Genomic DNA, 17,837 nt, shown 5'->3' on the forward strand with positions numbered 1-17,837 from the left:
AGTTATGAATTTATAAAGATTAAACTTGAATATAGCGCTTAGAAACACAAATGCTTCAATTTGGTGATATATGGCATCATGATGGAGTTTATCCCAACACCAATAGCGCCAGTCGCGGAGTCGCATGGACCCCCAGGTACAGTACCTTGTGAAAATGAGGAAACAAGCCAGTGCACTAAGTCAGGGATAGAGGTGTCGCTGGATCTAGCGTGGGGTCCATTCCCGGGCTGCAGAGCAGAGGAGTCAGTGTGAGGCATCAGTTTCTTGATCCGGAGCAGTGGAGATGAAGTGGCATTGGTACAAAGTGTCAGTTCCTTACACTTCCTATGGGGTCAATGTCGGCAGTCAAGATGCAGTGGGGTGACCTTAAGTGTTTGCTGTTACATCACGAGGCTGCAGGTGCAGCAGCAGAGTTGGGTGTCATGGATGTCGGTGACAAACACTTTGGGACCTACGGAGTCATGGACTTCAGCAAGGCTGTGGCTGCATTAGGTCTGTGGTGTTAGTCGGGGTTGTCGCACTCCAGCGGGGACCACGGCTTCAGTTGCAGGCGGTGACGCGTGATCTGGCAGCGGCATTAGTCCAGACATCATCTGAAGTCAGTGCACTTGGTTTTTCTTGGTTTTTCACCCGCTTCTCCTTTCAAGGGCCCAGGTACTGGATTAGGTACCACTTGGCAGAGTAGGAGTCTCAGCAAGAGAGCCCAAGTGCTGGCAGAGGAAGTCTTTGATCTCCCTGAGACTTCAGAACAGGGGGTAAGCTCAGTCCAAGCCCTTGGAGAAACTTCACAAGCAGGATATACAGCAAAGTCCAATCTTTGCCCTCTCTAAGGCAGAAGCAGCAAATGCAGGCCAACCCAGCAAAGCACACACAGCAAAGGGGCAGTACTCCTCTTCCAGCTGTTCAGCTCTTCTCCTTGGAAGTGGTTCCTCTTCATCCAGAAGTGTTCTAAAAATAAGGGCTTTTGGGTCCACTAGTTATACCCCTTCCTGCCTTTGTAGTAGGCAAACTTTAAAGAAAAGTCTCTGCTGTTCACAATATTCTGCCTTGCCCAGGCCTGGCCACAGACACACGCCAGGGGTTGGAGACTGCATTGTGTGAGGACAGACACAGCCCTTTCAGGTGTAAGTGTCAGCTCCTCCCTCCCCACTCTAGCCCAGGAGACTCATCAGGATAAGCAGGCTACACCCCAGCTCCCTTTGTGCCACATGTGAGAAAGATAGGCCTTGTAACAGTAAAAAACAAATCTGGCAGTATTTCACTGTCAGGACATGTAAAACATATCAGTACAAGTCCTACCTTTAACATACACTGCACTCTGCCCATGAGGCTACCTAGGGCCTACATTAGGGGTGCCTTACATGTACAAAAAAGGGAAAGTTTGGGCCTGGCACGTGGGCACATTTGCCAGGTTGAATTGGCAGTTTAAAACTGCATACACAGACACTGCAGTGGTGGGTCTGAGCCATGTTTACAGGCCTACTCAGGTGGGTGGCACAATCAGTGCTGCAGGCCCACTAGTAGCATTTGATTTGCAGGCCCTGGGCACCTCTAGTGCACTTTACTAGGGACTTACTAGTAAATATTATATGGCAATCATGAAAAAGCCAATTACACATACAGTTTACTCAGAGAGCACTTGCACTTTATCACTGGTCAGCAGTTGTAAAGTGCCCAGAGTACCAAAAAACTGTCAAAAACAAAGTCCAGCACACAGTCACAACATAGGAAGCACAGGCAAAACGTCAGGGAAGATTAAGCCAAGGATGCCACATCTAACACGTGTTTCCCCTAGCTGAAAGTGGGGAGAACTACCCAACCTCATGGGAGTTCTCATCACTAAGGTGGAAGAATCTGGACAGACCATCAGCACAGGCATGTTCTATACCAGGGCAGTGTTCCACCGTGTTAGAAATGGGGTCTTTGGTTGACAGTCAGGTTACCCCCTGTTCAAGGAAGGACCCTCACTCTAGTCAGGGTAAAAGAGAATCACCCTCAGCTAACCCCTGCTTACCCCCTTGGTAGCTTGGCAGAGCAGTAGGCTTAACTTCAGAGTGCTAGGTGTAAAGTATTTGTACCAACACACCCAGCAACTTAATGAAAACACTACAAAATGACACAACACAGGTTCAGAAAAATAGAAAATATTTATCTAAACAAAACACGACCAAAACAACAAACATCCACAATACACAAGTCAAGTTATCAATTAAAAAGCAAAAAGAGTCTTTATGTAGTTTAAAACACACACTAACACTGTTAGCATGAAAATGTACCTTGGGTGTGTCAAAAATAACCCCGCATGGGCGAGTGTGCGTCAAAAAGGGCTTGCGATGCGTCAATTCCACTCACGAGCAGGACCTTGCGTCGTTTCTCCTTTCATCGGGTCAGGCACGTTGTTCCTTCTCTCCGCAGGAGAGCGATGCCTCGATCTGGTCACCACTCTCGGGTCCAGGAGAGCCTTGTGTTGTTTTTACATGCCCAGCGGTGCTTGCGTCGGAAATCCAGCTGCACAATGATCCAAAAACCACGCAGCATGGGTTGCGATCTCCCAGCCTCCATCAGCGATGCTGCACGCCGTTTCTTCACCTCCGTGTGTCGATTCTTCGATCACGTTTCCGGCAAGCGTCGATTTTCAGCCGCGTAGCCGGCGCCCCGTCGTTTCTTCAGCTGCAGATCGGAGTCGCTTCAATCTTTTCCCCGCATGGCACTCTGGGCGTGGATTTCCTCCTGTTAGGCTGCCAACTTCTCCTTTCAGGGTCCCAGGAACTGGATGGGCACCACATGGCAGAGTAGGAGTCTCTCCAGAGACTCCAGGTTCTGGCAGAGAGAAGTCTTTGCTGTCCCTGACACTTCAAACAACAGGAGGCAAGCTCTAAATAAAGCCCTTGGAGAGTTCTTCTCAAGATGGAAGGCACACAAAGTCCAGTCTTTGCCCTCTTACTCTGGCAGAAGCAGCAACTGCAGCATAGCTCCACAAAGCACAGTCACAGGCAGGGCAGCTCTTCTTCCTCAGCTCTTCAGCTCTTCTCCAGGCAGAGGTTCCTCTTGGTTTCTAAAAGTCTTCTAAAGTCAGTCGTTTTGGGTGCCCTTCTTATACCCAAATTCTCCTTTGAAGTAGGCCTACTTCAAAATAAAGTCTCTTTTGAGTGTGAAATCCTGCCTTGCCCAGGCCAGGCCCCAGACACTTACCAGGGGGTTGGAGACTGCATTGTGTGAGGGCAGGCCCAGCCCTTTCAGGTGTGAGTGACCAGTCCTCCCCTCCCTCCTAGCACAGATGGCTCATTAGGAAATGCAGACTACACCCCAGCTCCCTTTGAGTCACTGTGTAGTGTGAGGTGCAACCAGCCCAACTGTAAACTGACCAAGACAGGGAATCCACAAACAGGCAGAGTCACAGTATTGGTATAAGCATGAAAATACTCACTTTCTAAAAGTGCCATTTTCAAACACACAATCTTAAAATCAACTTTACTAAAAGATGTATTTTTAAATTGTGAGCTCAGAGACCCCAAACTCCACATGTCCGTCCACTCCCAAAGGGAATCTACACTTTAATCATATTTAAAGGTAGCCCCCATATTAACCTATGAGAGGGACAGGCCTTGCAACAGTGAAAAACGAATTTAGCAGTATTTCACTGTCAAGACATATAAAACACATTACTATGGCCCTCATTACAACCCTGGCGGTAAAAGCCGCTTACCGCCGTGCAGATGGCCTCCAACATACCGTGACCACGGCGGTAATCCACCACGGGTATTATGACCCACACATAGAAATCAACCACTATACAGACACCCACACAAGTCCACCAGACCAAAGGTCAGTGATAAACTGTCAATAGCAAACCCCACACCGCTACGCCAACAGGAATACGCCCATAGTATCACGACCCACGAATCACCGCAGTGGTCTTTCAATTGCGGTAAACCATTGGCGGTACACACTGCTGCGCTCAAAATACACACACACTTACAAAACAACACCACATTGGACAATTCCAAAAACGCACACCTGACACACATACACACACCACACCCACACACCCACAACATTATAAAACACACACCCACATTACCGACAACCCTTTACGACCAAAATAAAAATTGCGAACAGAGATAGACACAAGCCAGGAGCACCCACTCAATCTGAGCCACAGAACACCAGCACCCATACACCATCCACGCAACTCACAGCACACACCACGACACAGCACCACAGACCTCACCCCACACATCCTCACACATATCATTCACATCACATGCATGGCACCCCAAAGACACCCCAGATTCTCAGAGGAGGAGCTAAGGGTCATGGTGGAGGAAATCATCCGGGTAGAGCCACAGCTATTCGGATCACAGGTGCAGCAGACATCCACTTCAAGGAAGATGGAGCTATAGCAGAGAATCGTGGACATGGTCAACGCCGTGGGACAGCATCCAAGGACAAGGGATGACATCAGGAAGAGGTGGAATGACCTACGGGGGAAGGTGCGTTCCGTGGTCTCAAGACACCAAATAGCAGTACAGAGAACTGGTGATGGATCCAAACCTCCTCCCCCACAACTAACAACATGGGAGGAGCAAGTCTTGGCAATAATGCATCCTGAGGGCCTCGCAGGAGTAGCAGGAGGACTGGACTCAGGTAAGTCAATTTATTACTATTATATCCCCCAACCTACCTGCATTCCAGCACAAACACCTACCCCTAGCCCCATCACTCCACCAACTCACATATCCCCCAACTGATACAACCCACCCATCCCAATACCAAGCACTGCATGCACCCCCAATGCATGGACACCCATCACAGACCTGAATGGACACCCATCACCCCAGCATGCCCAATAGAGACACTCACCCAGCCCACAAAATCACCACTCACACAAGTCCAAGATGACAGGAAACTCACATTCATAGAGGGAAACACAGACATGCACAAGATGGCACACGCAGATACATTGACAATGTATTTTTCTCCCAACAGGACCCCTACCCAACGTCACCAGAGAGGAGGTGCCAGACACATCCGCCCCCCCCCCCCCCAGAAGAGGCCCACAGTGATGACAGCAGCTCTGCATGCCTGGATCATGATGGCCAACCTTGCCCATCTGGGACCTCCGGACAGTCGGTTACCCTGCCACGGTCCTAAACCACCCCTAAGCCTCCCCCCTCAGGAAATACCACCACCCAGCGGGCCCATGCCACTGTCCCCAGGACAAGTCAATCAGCATTGTGTCCACCACTACAGGGACTCCAGGCAACCCCACAAACACAGGGGACCTGGGGTCAGTGGCAGTGGGCGCACGGTTCAGGGGACAGAGGCACAGGACAACAGGGAAGCTGGGAGGACTGCTGTGCGACAGAGGGAGGACAGGCCCAGGGAACTGACCCTCCACGAGGCACTCTTAAACATCATGGGAGTGTACCACCATTCCCAGGAGACCATGGGCCAGGTACTTGCCGAGTTACAGGAGAAGCAGCCGCTGCAGGAGAGACAGTACCTGGGGATCAGGGAGGACCTAATAAAAATATACACCATCCTGGTCACCATTGCAGGGGTGCTGGCTGACATCAGAAAGACCATGAGGGAGGCAGTGGCACAACAACGGGCGTGGTCACACTAGCCAAACTGAAGAACAGCCTTCCACCTCTGCCGGCGCTAGTGGACAGGAGGCCCCGCCACAGGAACAACAGGCCACCAGCACCCCACCCCCTGCAGAAGGAGAACCACCTCGCAAACGGTCCCTGTGATCCAGGCAGAAGACAGAGAACATTGCAAAGACCCTCGCCAGGAAATAAGACCCTCCTGATTGTCACCCTTCTGTCCCACCATGTCACCCTGTCCACCTTGAACTGACATTGCTCCACTTCCTATGTCCCCTTGGACAATGCACCTGTGATACCAATAGACTGGACTCTAAATGGACGTTCCTCCACCATCATCCCACCCCCTTACACATACCCCCATACTTATTGGCACAAAAATAAACACCCTTGAAACAAATACCATATTGGAGTCAGGGTCATGAATCGATAAATGTATTAGTACAACATTATCAAAGCACTGCAATGTATATGTACAGTGAAATGTACTACAGGATGACCTTTGGTGGGCAGTACATATAGCAGGAGCCAGAATGGGGCACACAGATCTGATAATAGAGAATCCAAAGGGTACAGTCAGTGTCCATAGACAGAGGTTAAGAGGCTGCCATGTACAATGTCCAAAAGATTACTGAAAGTTGAGTTACAGTCTCATATCTGTGTGTCACTGGAAGTACTGTTGTATAATGTTTGTTCTATTGTCCACATCTTCTTCATCTGCCTCCTCTTCCTCACTGTCCACAGGCTCCACCGTGCCGCAAGACCATCTCCAGGCTCATCCTCCTGCACAAAAGGCACCTGACAACTCAAGGCCAGGTTGTGTAACATACAGCATGTCATGGTGATCTGGCACACCTTCTTGGGTGAGTAGTACAGTGATCCACCAGTCAGATGGAGGCACTGGAATCTGGCCTTCAGGAGGCCGAAGGTTCTCTCAATAATCCTCCTTGTATGCCCATGTGCCTCATTGTAACGTTCCTCTGCCCTTGTCCTGGCATTCCTCACTGGGGTCAGTGGCTATGACAGGTTGGGTAGCCAGAGTCACCTGTAAATATCGAGGGACAACTGTTAGACACACACTAACCCTTAGGGACAACCCCATACCCAGACACCTACTGATAGTGGTTGAGGACCTTGGGCTCACCTATTAGCCACACCCGGTGCCTCTGGAGTTGGCCCATCACATAAGGGATGCTGCTATTCCTCAAGATATAGGCGTCATGCAGACAGCCAGGATATTTGGCATTCACATGGGAGATGTACTGGTCTGCCAAACACACCATCTGCACATTCATCGAGTGATAGCTTTTTCTATTCCTGTAAACCTGTTCATTTCTCTGGGGGGGGGAACAAATGCCACATGTGTACCATCAATGGCACCAATGATGTTGGGAATATGACCCAGGGCTTAGAAGTCAGCTTTCACTGTGGCCAAATCCTCCACCTGGGGGAATACTATGTAGCTGTGCATGTGTTTCAGAAGGGCAGACAACTCTCTGGTCAACACGTTGGAGAACATTGGCTGAGACATTTCTGATGCCATGGCCACTGTAGTTTGAAATGAACCACTTGCCAGGAAATTAAGCACTGACAGAACCTGCACTAGAGGGGGTATTCCTGTGGGCTGGCGGATAGCTGACATCAGGTCTGGCTCAAATTGGGCACACAGCTCTTGAATTGTGGCACGATCAAGTCTGTATGTGATGATAATGTATCTGTCCTCCATTGTCGACAGGTCCACCAGGGGTCTGTACACCGGAGGATGCTGCCATCTCATCATCTGCCTCAGCGGTTGTAACCTATGGAGGAGAACGGTGAGCAGAAGGTCATATTTCCACATAGAATGCACAACTGTTGCTGAAAGTAGGTCACAGAAGCAGTAAGTCAAGAGTCAGTTGATGGGCCAATGTCTGCTGTGACGCAGTTAGGTGCCATGCCACATGCCCCCCTGAAATGGCGGCTGCCTGACCTGTGAGGAAGGTCAAGTGGAACTGAGGTAAGTGCGCTGGCGTTGTGCGGCGTCGTGGTAGGCGGTTGATGACCGCCGCGCAACTTCGCATTGGTTATCATTGGGCCCTATGGGTTCCAGGAGCCAATGGTGATGTACCCCGTTGGATGGGGTCCTACCTCACTACACGTTACTCTATGGTCTTCCAGACAAACAGGTGAGTACACTGAGAGCATGATGTGTGGGCAATGCGTTTTTTGAATGGTGTGGATGTAAGCCACATGTTTGGGGGTGCTGAGGCATCCTGGCCTGAGTGCTGCATGAGAGGTGGTCAGTGTATGTGCATCAGGTCACGGGTGGGAACGGGGGGGCAATGAGTATGCCGGTCAGGATGGGTGAGTATTTCCTTTCCTCCTGTCTTTTCCCTCTAGGTCAGCGTCCACCAGAAAAAGGGTATTTGGTGTGCCATCGCCAAGGAGGTGCAGACCCTGGGGGTCTATCACAAGCGGAGCACCCACTGGCGCAAGAGATGGGAGGACCTGCGCCGCTGGACGAAGAAGACGGCGGAGGCCCAGCTGGGGCTGGCCTCCTAACGTGGAAGGGGTGCCCGTCGCACCATGACCCCCCTGATGTTCCGCTTCCTGGAGGTGGCCTATCCTGAGTTGGATGGGTGCTTGAGGGCATTACAGCAGCCACAAGGGGGTGAGTACAGATTCTGATTCCTGACTTTGCGCGCTTTAGGGGGTAGCTGGGTGGGGTATGTGGGCTGTGGGTGACCCTAGGCCAGGGCGATCATGGCAGGGCAGGTCCCTTGTGTGCAGGCTCTGAAGCACTCCAAACCCAATTGTGTAAGTGGGCATATACTACTATGCAGGGTCCTGTGGGTGTCAGGCGTTTAGATGCTGGCATTAGCCATTGTACCCCATGCGCTTGTGACTCCTTTGTGACTGGTTGGGCATGGCCAAGTGCATAGGTCAGCTCCCTGTGTGTTATGTACGCCAACAGTAGTGTTGTTGCAGGCATTGACCAAGTGTATCCTCTGTCTCTCCCCCCCATCATCTGGCGGAGGAGCAGAGGCATAGGCGACGGAGGGAGCTGCATCCCACATGGCCCAGGCGGGCGAATCCATCGAGGGTGAAGGCACCAGTGGAACGGAGGGCAAGGGGAGCACCACAACGGGGACAGGAGGAGAGACCAGTGACAGCGACTCCTCCTCCGATGGAAGCTCCCTGGAGGTGGCAGACACATCTGTGCCCACCCCAACAACAGGTACTGCCGCCACCCCCCCTACCAGCACCGCCCTCCTAGCAGCCCCTCAGTATGTCTCCCATGCCCGCTCACCCAGGAGGGTGGGCATCTCCTTCGCTCCAGGCACCTCAGGCCCTGCCCCAGTCAGCCCTGCTGTCCTCAGTGAGAAGGCTATTGACCTACTGAGATCCCTCTCTGTTGGGCAGTCAACCATTCTGAATGCCATCCAGGGTGTCGAGAGGCATTTGCAACAAACAAATGCATACCTGGAGGGCATTCACTCTGGCGTGGTGGCCCAACAGAGAGCATTTCAGGCTCTGGCCTCAGCACTGATGGCAGCCATTGTCCCTGTGTCTAGCCTCCCCCTCCAACTTCCTCTACCCAGTCACAATCCCCTCAACCTCAGCCTATCCCAAGCACACCTTCAGACCAGCATTCACCCAAATCAACCCACAAAAGTGGCTCAGGCAAACATCCGCACCACACCTCATCTCACAGGCACTCACACAAGCACCATGCCCATGCAGACACTCCAACATCCAGTGCCTCCACCGTGTCCCTCTCCTCCTCTTCGTCCACCTTCCTTCCAGTCTCATCTCCACTCACACCTGTATGCACTACATCCTCATCCACTAACTCCATCACCAGCACGCCCATCACAACACAGCCCTCACGAGCAGTCAACACCCCATAACAATGCACACGTACCCTGTTTCTTCCCCCACTGTGTCTGTGACCTCTCCTCCCAAAGTACACAAAAGCAAGCACCAACCCACCCAACAGCCATCCACCTCACAACAGCATCCAGCCCATGCACCTTCACCCAAACTCAGCAGAAAGACACCTCCTACAACCACTCCCACTTCCTCCACTCCCAAGCCCTCTCCATCTTCCCATCCCAGTGTGTCTAAAAAACTTTTCCTTCCAAACTTTGACCTCATCCCTATGCCTACCCCTCCCCGTCCTTCCCCTCGGGCCAGGGTGTCAAGATCCCAGGCCAGCACCTCAGCCACCAAGTCGGCATCTGCGGTGGTACCTGTAAGTCCCAGGGGATCAAGGGGGGCACCCGTCAAGGCTCCCAGTGTGCCAGCGACCCCTGCAAAGGACCAACCCATTCCGCCACCTGCCAAGGTGAAGAGGGTGCCAGCAAGCAGCACAGCCAGAAAGCACGACCCACATAGCAAGGCCTCCTCCAAAACTGCATCTGCCAGTGCCAAGGTCCCAGCAGCGTCTGGCAAGGTGGGGAAGGGCAAGAAAACCCAAGGCAAGGCACTTCAGGCCTCGGACCCTCAAGGTGAGGGACTGGTGCCCACCATAAGTACTGACAGCCCAGCAACCTGTACCCGGAAGGCACTGCCACCTGCACCGCCATCTGCCCGCCACATGCACCGTCCACTGCACCGCCGCTGCCATAACAACAGTCAGCAGCATCATCCCCAGTGGGCAGCCGTCCAAGGCTGCAGGAGACGGCCTGATGTCTCCCTCCACTACTACCAGCACCTGCACCACGGCCTGCACCGGAAGCATCTCTGCCGCAGACACCGCCGCAAGCACCGCCACCTGCACCGCCATCTGCACCGCCACATGCCCAGCCAGTGCCACCACGTCTGTTATCAGCAGCATCCCCAGTGGGCAGCCATCCAGGGATGCAGGAGACGGCCTGAACCCTCCACGCACCACTTGAAGCACCACCACCAGCGCCGGCACTACCAGCAGTTTGCAGCCTAAGTCACCGCAGGATGGAGTGTGGCTCTGCCTCCATGGAGTATCATGCTACCTGTTCCCTGCACATCTCGTGCCTCAGACACCCAGGTGAGGGAATGGGAACTGCCACATGTGAAGCATCACTGGGCACAAGGCCCCCTCCAGAACAAGTGGAGATATGCATCCACTATCACTTTCCTTGGCAGGATGAAAGAGACTGGGCACAAGGCCCTCTCCAGAACCAGTGGAGATATGCATCCACTATCACTTTCCTTGGCAGGATGAAGCAGACTGGGCACAAGGCCCTCTCCAGAACCAGTGGAGATATGCATCTACTATCACTTTCCCTGGCAGGATGAGGTACACTGGGCACTAAGCCCCCTCCAGAACAACCAGTGGAACATGTCACCCACTAGAGAGACTGTGGCTTTGCACTCCCCAGGTCCAAGCAGTGGGCAAACCAACCACTTGAGAGACTTGAGACTGTGGCTTTGCACTCCCCAGGACCAAGCAGTGGGCAAACCACCCACTTGAGAGACTTGAGAGACTGTGGCTTTGCACTCCCCAGGACATCGCTGTGGGCATGTTGCCCCCTCGAGGAGCAGTGGTGTAGCACCATCTTCCGGCTGAGGATCCCCCCTCACCCTTCCCCCTCATGTGCCTGTGTGTTTTCGACCTGATGCCCCTGCAGTGTTCTCTCCGTTTTGAGGCAGAAGTCGAGTGTGGGCTTCGCTCATGTTTGTTTGCCCACTGGGCCACGGACATTTGCAAAGGACAGTGTACGGCCTTCTGTACATATTTCAAATATTTGTACATACTGCTGTTTGCAATCGTTAAGTTTGTCTGCATATTTCTAAAGATCTCTATTTGCAATCAATTTGTTTTGTCCTTGCGTTCTTCCAAGGGGTTACGGGGTGTAAATGTCGTGTTGTTGCATGTTTTTGTGTTTATGGTGTTGGGGGTGAGGGTGGGGATGTTGCATGTTGCGTGTGTGTGTTAATCTCTTTTTCCTCCCCTCCCCCCATGTGCTAGGTGCAGTACTCACCGTGGTCGTCACCGCCGCCGCCTTCTTTGATATTCCTGGTGTATTAGCAGATACGCCAGCATCGGCAGGACCTGTAGTTCGGGCTCCATGGCGTCCTGGTTCTTCGTTGAGTGTGGAAAGGTGAGTGGTTCCCCTTCTGTGTACTGTTTCCGCTGTGCTTTTGATGCCATTGGTACCGCCCTGGAAAAGCTGGTGGATTGGTGGGTTGTAATGCTGTGGGCAGTACATTGTCTTCCACCTGTCTGTTGGTGGTGACCGCTGCGCCAAGGCGGTCTGAGTGTTAAAGTGGCTGTCTGTGTTGGCAGTTTCCGCTGCTTTAACACCGGCACCTAGGGTTGTAATCAGGGCCTATATGTCCTACCTTAACCATACACTGCACCCTGCCATGGGGCTACCTAGGGTCTACCTTAGGGGTGTCTGACATGTAAGAAAAGGGAAGGTTTAGGCCTGGCAAGTGGGTACACGTGCAAGTCGAATTTACAGTTAAAACTGCCCACACAGACACTGCAATGGCAGGTCTGAGACATGATTACAGAGCTACTTATGTGGGTGGCACAACCAGTGCTGCTGGCCCACTAGTAGCATTTGATTTACAGGTCCTGGCACCTCTAGTGCTCTTTACTAGGGACTTACAGGTGAATCAAATATGCCAATCATGGATAAGACAATTACATGCACATTTTGTGAAGGTGCACTTGCACTTTAGCACTGGTTAGCAGTGGTAAAGTTCCCAGAGTAACAAAAAGAGCAAAATCAGAGTCCAGCACACATCAACAACCTGGGGAACAGAGGCAAAAAGTTAAGGGAGACCACACCAAGGGTGAAAAGTCTAACACACCGTAAAGTCAATTTCCTGTAGGAAGATGGACCACCTCAACAGTTTTGGGTTCTCCTCCCTCATCTGCATTAACCATGTGAGGGGCCTGTGATCTGTCTGAACCTAGAAGTGAGTCCCAAACAAGTAGGGACTCAGCTTCTTCAGTGCCCAGACCACAGCAAAAGCTTCTCGCTCAATTGCACTCCACCTCTGTTCACGGGGATGTAACTTCCTACTAATGAAGGCTACAGGCTGGTCTAGGCTCTCTTCATTTTGCTGTGCAAGAACTGCTCCCACAGCATGCTCTGAAGCGTCAGTCTGCACAACAAATTCCTGGGAGAAGTCAGGTGCCTTCAGCAGGGGAGCTATGTGCATGGCTGCAATCAGGGCATTAAAGCCGTCTGTCAAGCCTCAGTCCAGATCACATTTTGGGCTGCTTTTTAGAGGTCATCTCAGTCAATGGGGCAACAATTGTGTCATACCCCTTGACAAACCTCCTCTAGTACCCTGTGAGACCGAGAAAGGCTCTCATCTCTGCCTGGGTCTTGGGAGACTACCAATATAGAAATGTATACATTTTTGGTTGCGGGGTGCTACCTGGCCACTCCCCACCTGGTGTCCCAGGCAAACCACAGATCTCCACCCTATTTGGCACTTACTAGCTTTAATAGTGAGGCCTGCCTTTTGCAGAGCCTTCAACACTTAACAAAGGTGCTGCGGGTGTTTTTCCCAGCTGGAGGTGAACACTTCAATGTAATTCAGGTAGGCTGAACTAAAATCCTCCTACCTGGCCAAAACCTGGTTGACCAGCCTCTAAAAGATAGCAGGGGCATTTTACGTCCCTAAGGGTATAACCCCAAACTGGTAGTGCCCATCTGGGATGGAAAAGGCTGACCTCTCCTTTGCCCCATCAGTTAAGGCAAGCTGTCAGTACCCAGACGTTAAGCAAATGTGCTGAGAAACTTGGCAGCCCTCAACTGATCTATGAGTCATCAGTTCTAGGGATGGGGTGTGCGTCAGTCTTCGTGATGGTGTAGAGACCACGGTAGTCCACATAGAACCTGAATTCTGGGGTGGCACCTGGGGCAGTAGCCTTGGGGACCAAGACCACTGGGCTGGCCCAAGGACTGCTGGGGAACTCAAGAACCCCTAACACCATCATCTTGAACACCTCATCCTTGATGCTAGCCTGGACCTTTTCAGTCACTGTAAATCTTGTGTTTTACAGGTGAACTGTCCCCAGTGTCCACATCCTGTGTACACAGATGAGTGACCCCTGGGGTCAAGGAAAACAAGGAGGCAAACTGTCCCAACAACTGGCGACAGTTGCTCTGTTGCTCTGGGGTCCATGAGGGGGAGAGGTTCACACCCTCTACGGACTCATCTTTCTCCCGGGCAGACAGGAAGTCAGGAAGAGGCTCACTCTTCTCTGTCACCCTATTGTCTGTTTCCAACAGCATTGTTAAATCAGACCTCTCAAAGTGAGGTTTGATGTGGTTCACATGCAGGACCCTTAGGTTCCCAGGAGTCAGCAAGTTCACCAGATAGGTGACATCACTCTAGCGCTCCACCACCGCAAAAGGCCCAGTTCACTTGTCCTGGAGAGCATATGGCTCTACTGGGGCCATGACCCACACTTTCTGGCTAGGTTGAAACTCTACCAGAGTGGCATTCTGGTCATTCCAGTTTTTCATGTCTTTCTGGCTTCCTTCCAGGTTTGCCTGAGTGCATTTTCTGAAGCAGGCTGTCTGGTTTCTAAAGGCCAGCATGTAGCTAAAAACATCCTGGGGTGGATTACTGGAGACCTTCTCCAAGCCCTTCTTACCAGACTCAGAGGTCCCCTCACAGGGTGGCCATACAACAGTTCAAAGGGACTTAAACCAAGACCCATCTGTGGTAACGTACTGTAAGCAAACATAAGGCATGCCAAGAGGACGTCCCACTTATGCCTCATGGGTTCTGATAGACCCATAATCATCCCCTTCAGGGTTTGGTTGAATCTCTCAACCAAACCATTTCCTTGGGCGAGGTAAGGAGCGGTCAACTTGAAGGTCACCTCATACTCCTTCCACAGAGTCTTGATATAAGTAGATATGAAGTTGGTACCTCTGTCAGATAGCACCTCCTAGGGGAACACCATGCGGGTAAAGATCCCTATCAATGCCCGGCCCACCACAGGGACTGTGATTGATCTCAGAAGGGATAGCTTCTGGGTACCGGGTGGCATGGTCCACCAAGATCAGGATAAACCTGTTGCCCATGGCTGTCTTGGGATCCAGAGGCCCCACAATGTCAATGCCCACCCTCTCAACAGGGGGTGCCGACCACAGGAAAAGGTTGGAGGGGAGCCTTACATTTCCCCCGCTCTTGCTACTTACTTGACAAGTTTAGCATGACCTGCAATATTTGCCAGAGGGCCAGCCCATTTGGGGCCGGTGAAAGTGGGTGACAATCCTCTTAAAAGTATTCTCCTGCCCCAAATGTCCTGCTAAAGGCACATCATGAGCCAGACCAAGTAAGAAGGCTCTGAAGCATTGGGGTACCATCAACACACGTGGGGCCCCGGGCTCAGCAAACCTAGGCTCATTATACAAGAGGCCATCCTCCTAATGGATCCAGTGTGATCCTGACTCCTTGCCAGATGCCTGGTCTGCAGCCTGCTGCCACAGACCCTCAAGAGTGGTGCATGACTTCTGTGCCTCTTAGAATTCCTCCCTTCCTGCTGCCAATGGGTCAGCAATGGGTCCACTCGGGCTCCTCCCCCAGTTCAGCCACTTGTTCCTCTGTAGGCTCCAGGGCGTCCCCCTCAGATTCAGCCTCCTTCCGGACCGCGAGAACTTCTGGGGTGGGTTTCCTGCTCCCTTTGCCCTTCTTCTTTCTGACAGGCACCTGGCCCACTCTTTAAGGCTCCAGGGCCTTCTGATCACCCTGAAGGGCTGCCATTGACCAGGTAGTCACACATGTCCACCCAGGCAGGCCCAACATTTCCAAGTGTGACCGGCGTTCCACCTTACTCAAAGAAAAATCTTCCAGGTCATTGCCTAGCAGACTATCAACAGGCATGGTTAGACTCACAGCTACTCTCAAGGAAGCTGACACACCCTCCCCCCACTCAAAGGGAACCAGCGCCACTTTGCACAGGCACTCTGAATTGTCTACTGCAACTACTTGGTGAAGTACAAGGGGAACTACCTGCTGTTCAGACACCAGGTGACACCTCACAGTAATCACACTGGCTCCTGTATCTCACAGATCACCCACTGACTGTACTTTTTAGTTTTCTCAGGCATGAGGGTCTTCTTGACCATACCACTGTCTCCCAGTGAGACAAGGCTTATCTCAGCTGGCTCCCACCCTTCTCCTGGAACCAGCTCTTTCCCAAGTGCTACACTGGCCAAACCCTGTGACTGAGCACCAGTGGGTACCTGTGTCCACTTGGGACATTTGGGGTCCCCCCTCATGTGACCTAACTGATCACATGCATAACATAGCATGTGCAGGGACCTTTCTCTGCTGGTTTCCCTATAAAGACCCATGGTTTCTTTTCAACTGGGGGCTGGGAATCCTTACCCAGGGAACTAGCTTGGGGCTCTTTAGAGAACTCTTGCTGTTTACCCATACCCTCCACTTCTTCTGATGGGGACGCTGCCCACCCTTGGTGAGTATCTCCGTACCTCTTTTGGACCCTGGTACTCTCCCAGAGGTCCGCTTCCTCAGCATGCTTCCTGAGAATGCTTCCTAGGGTCGGTCAACTTGCTGTCAATTAGGTGCTGAGTCAGCTCTGGAAAACAAAGACTATACAAGTGCTCCCATGCAATTAAATAGTAAAGCCTCTCATAATTTGTCACTTTACTGCCCTTCACCCAAACATCCAATGACCTGCAGAAGGAACCTACACATTCCAACCAAGTTTGAGATTCCTTTTTCTTATATGACCTAAACCTTTCTTTGTAGTACTCAGTAGTAGGGCCATATCTTGTGAGTAGGCCATCCTTCATGATAGAATAAGTGAGTCGCTGAGGATCCCCTAAGGATGTCATGGTATTGCTCCCCTCTACTTCAAAGAACCTCCACAGACCTGCCCCCCAATGTGCTTCAGGGACGATGCTCATGTGGAGAGCTGACTCATACTCTTTAAACCACAGATAGATGTCATCCTCCCTCTTGTAATCCTTCACTAAGTCTTTTGGAATGTGTACCCTCATATCAGGCTGCACTGAGGTACTGCTGCCACCATCTCTGCTGGATTGGGTCCTTTGGTCCAGCTCCCTCAAACTTAACTCATGAGCAAAAAACATCCTTTTCTCCTCTATGGTTAATCTTGTCTCTTCCATCTCCATTTTAAGTTTCTCCAATTCCACTTGGAGCACCCTCTCTGCTTCTCTGCTCTGAAACTCCTCAGGAGTCCGACCTTTGGAAAAAACACTACTACCTGACCTGGAGACCCTCCCCTCAGGCAGAACAGGGTTACCCAACACAACATCATGTATGCTCTGCACATCCTCACCCCCATCCTCCTCTGTGTGCCCCCCAGCCTCCTTAGCTGCCGCCCAGGCCCTCAGTGACTTTTGCATCTCTTCCTTCCCAGCAGAGCTTTTGATTGGTCAGGAAAAGTTTTTGCAAAACTGTTTAAGCTGAGCCACTGTACACTACTCCAGTTTCTCCAACTCAAACACAACTTTTGTAGCCGGTGCATCCCCAGATTGAGACATGCCTGTGGGTGAGCTTCATTAAAGATGGAAGAGTTCCAAAAAGTCAAAGAGATCCTAAAGGAAAGAAATAAAAAAGGAAGCAGAAAAAATCCAAAGAGAAAAACAGGTAGTATGTTGTCACGTAATGGTCTGCGCTGAAAACAGGAGTGTGCACTTAATCACTGTATGTCAACTACAAATACACAGTTTATCCTCACAGCTGATCACCAATGTTAGAAATGGGGTCTCTGATTGGGAGTCAGTTTGCACTCTGTCCAAGCAAGGACCCTCACTCTAGTCAAGGTAAGGGAGATACACACCTAGGATTACCCCTGCTCATCCCCTTGGCAGTTTGGCACAGGCAGTCAGGCTTATCTCAAAGGCCATGTATAAAGTATTTGTACCAACACCCACAGTAACACAGTGAAAACACTAGAAAATGGACACAACACCAGTTTAGAAAAATAGTCAATATTTATCTGAGTTAAACAGGACCAGAACAACAAAAATCCAATATACACAAGCAAAGGTATGAATTTTTAAATATTATACTTGAATATAGCGCTTAGAAACACAAATGCTTCAATTTGGTGATATCACAGCATCATGACTGAGTTGTTCCCAACAATCCGGCGCCAATGGTGCTAATCGCAGAGTCTCACGGACCCCCAGGTACAGTACCTTGTGAAAATGAGGAAACAAGCCAGTGCATGGAGTTGGCGATCAAGGCATCAGTGGATCTGGTGCGGTCTCAGTTTCGAGGCTACAGAGGAGT

This window comes from Pleurodeles waltl, chromosome 10 (assembly GCF_031143425.1).
Source record: "Pleurodeles waltl isolate 20211129_DDA chromosome 10, aPleWal1.hap1.20221129, whole genome shotgun sequence".
Lineage (NCBI taxonomy): Eukaryota > Metazoa > Chordata > Amphibia > Caudata > Salamandridae > Pleurodeles > Pleurodeles waltl.